The 2,500-nt window shown below is 35.4% G+C and overlaps 1 non-coding gene across 1 annotated transcript in view; it reads right to left on the reverse strand.

The window, feature by feature from the left end:
• Positions 1-1,381: 1,381 nt before the first annotated feature.
• LOC128698841 (uncharacterized) overlaps positions 1,382-2,500 on the reverse strand; it is a gene marked incomplete at its 3' end in the record, with an annotated part of 7,559 nt that continues 6,440 nt past the window's right edge. The window contains exon 4 of the transcript XR_011391575.1: positions 1,382-1,530. This is a non-coding gene — a transcript (uncharacterized protein). The remainder of the gene's footprint in view (positions 1,531-2,500) is intronic.

Consider the following 2,500-nt stretch of genomic DNA (forward strand, 5'->3'; position numbering starts at 1 on the left):
CTCAGGTGCTTTCCATCGCAAAGCCAAGGTAGAGGTCACTCTACCTCCTCTTATCTTCCACGTCTGGGTATAATTAGGTTCATCTCTCGCGCCTGTCATGGTAGAGAAGTGTAGAGTTGTAGTGATAGTAGTAGTAGTAGTAGTGGTGGAGGAATAATAGTGGTGGTAGTGGCGGTGGTAGTAGTAGTAGGTAGTAGTAGTGGTAGTAGTGATAGTGTAATTGGTGAGTACTAGTGATAGTGGTGATAGTAATAGTAGTAGTGATAGTAGTTGCTGTACTAGTAGTGATAGTGTGGGTGGTAGTAGTAGTAGTGTTGTTGGTGGTAGTGGTATTAGTGACAGGTGGAGGTGGTAGTAGTAGTAGTAATAATGAAGCAGTAGTGGTAGTAGTGGTGACATAGAAGAACATTTAACAAGACACACGAACAACAAGCACACCTACACAAATGCAGAAACAAACACAACAAACAAACACAACAAACAACACGTACATCAACAGTACGAAACCAAACAAAAAAAAAAAAAAATATTTAGAACCTTTATGAAAAACTGATATAAAATGGTTTGTTGTATTAACCTAAAATTTATAAAGGAGTGGAGGATGTAAGCCAGCGGAAGGTCTCGGTCAGATGATCAAAACACCCCAGGCGTGGGTCATCATATGACAAAGACACTCATCAGGAAACACTTGTCCTGTTTCCTGACTGAACATTATACCTCACCTACGTAGGTAACGAGAGGTAGGTACCTATTCAGAGCCAGATGGAAATCTGTTAGGAGTTAGTTATGAATATTTCTAGCTTTCTAACTTTGTCATTGTCTCACTGCAGTCGTAATGTTGTTTAATTAAGTTGTGTTAACTATATCAACAATTATTATAATTATTATATTTAGGAACATTATTATTATTAATAATAAGGAGAACAGCACTAATGATGATGATGATGATTATGCTGATAATAATAATAATAATAATAATAATAATAATAATAATAATAATAATAATATAATAATAATAATAATAATAATAATAATAATAATAATAATAATAATAATAATAATAATAATAATATTAAGAAGAAGAAGAAGAAAGAAGAAGAAGAAAAGCAACAACAAAAGAAAGTAACAAATAATAATATTGATGATGATAATACTAATAATAATAATAAATAGCAATAATAATACTAACAATAATAATGAATAATAATAATAATAATAATAATAATAATAATAATAATGATAAATAATAATAATAATAATAATTAATAATAATAATGATAAATAACAAGAATAATAATAATAATAATAATGATAAATAATAATAATATTAATAATAATCATACCCAAGACTCCTCTCAACAATAATAAAGGAATATCTCACAGCTTTTCCATTTATTTGGAAGTGCAGGTTGGCCCTGGGTAGGAAGGGCGCCCCTTGGGCGGTGCAGTTGAGATGTATGGTGTCTCCTGCACGGTACATGGGCAGCTCTGGCACTCTCCATGATACTATCTCCACTTTCGTAGGTGGCACTGTGGGTGGGGAGGCGCAGTGTCATGAGGTGGTGGTGGTGGTGTTGGTATGTGTAGTAGTATGTGTGTGTATGTTTCCGTGTATATATATATATATATATATATATATATATATATATATATATATATATATATATATATATATATATATATATATATATATATATATGAACATATGCTATATTTTTTCATCTTCATATTTTACAAACTTTTCGGAATTTCAACACCATTTTCAGTGTGGTAATATAAAAAAATGATCAGGATGTATAGCTGTTTTGCAAAAAAATTAAAAAAAAAATTAAAAAAAATTATGGAATTTAAGCAAATCACTGATACACAGCTTAAAGTTAACGTGCAACAACCAGCTTAGCTCATCCTTTAAAATAATCCACTAATTCTCACGCATTAGAGAATTACTTTCAACGAATGAACAGCTGCGTGTGTGGAATGAACAGCTGCGTGTGTGGAATGAACAGCTGCGTGTGTGGAATGAACAGCTGCGTGTGTGGATTGAACAGCTGCGTGTGGAATGAACAGCTGCGTATGTGGAATGAACAGCTGCGTGTGTGGATTGAACAGCTGCGTGTGTGGATTGAACAGCTGCGTGTGTGGATTGAACAGCTGCGTGTGTGGATTGAACAGCTGCGTGTGTGGATTGAACAGCTGCGTGTGTGGAATGAACAGCTGCGTGTGTGGATTGAACAGCTGCGTGTGTGGAATGAACAGCTGCGTGTGTGGATTGAACAGCTGCGTGTGTGAATTGAACAGCTGCGTGTGTGGATTGAATAGCTGCGTGTGTGAAATGAATAGCTGCGTGTGTGGAATGAACAGCTGCGTGTGTGGAATGAACAGCTGCGTGTGTGAATTGGACAGCTGCGTGTGTGGAATGAACAGCTGCGTGTGTGGATTGAACAGCTGCGTGTGTGGAATGAACAGCTGCGTGTGTGGATTGAACAGCTGCGTGTGTGGA

This window comes from Cherax quadricarinatus, unplaced genomic scaffold, assembly GCF_038502225.1.
Source record: "Cherax quadricarinatus isolate ZL_2023a unplaced genomic scaffold, ASM3850222v1 Contig4239, whole genome shotgun sequence".
NCBI lineage: Eukaryota > Metazoa > Arthropoda > Malacostraca > Decapoda > Parastacidae > Cherax > Cherax quadricarinatus.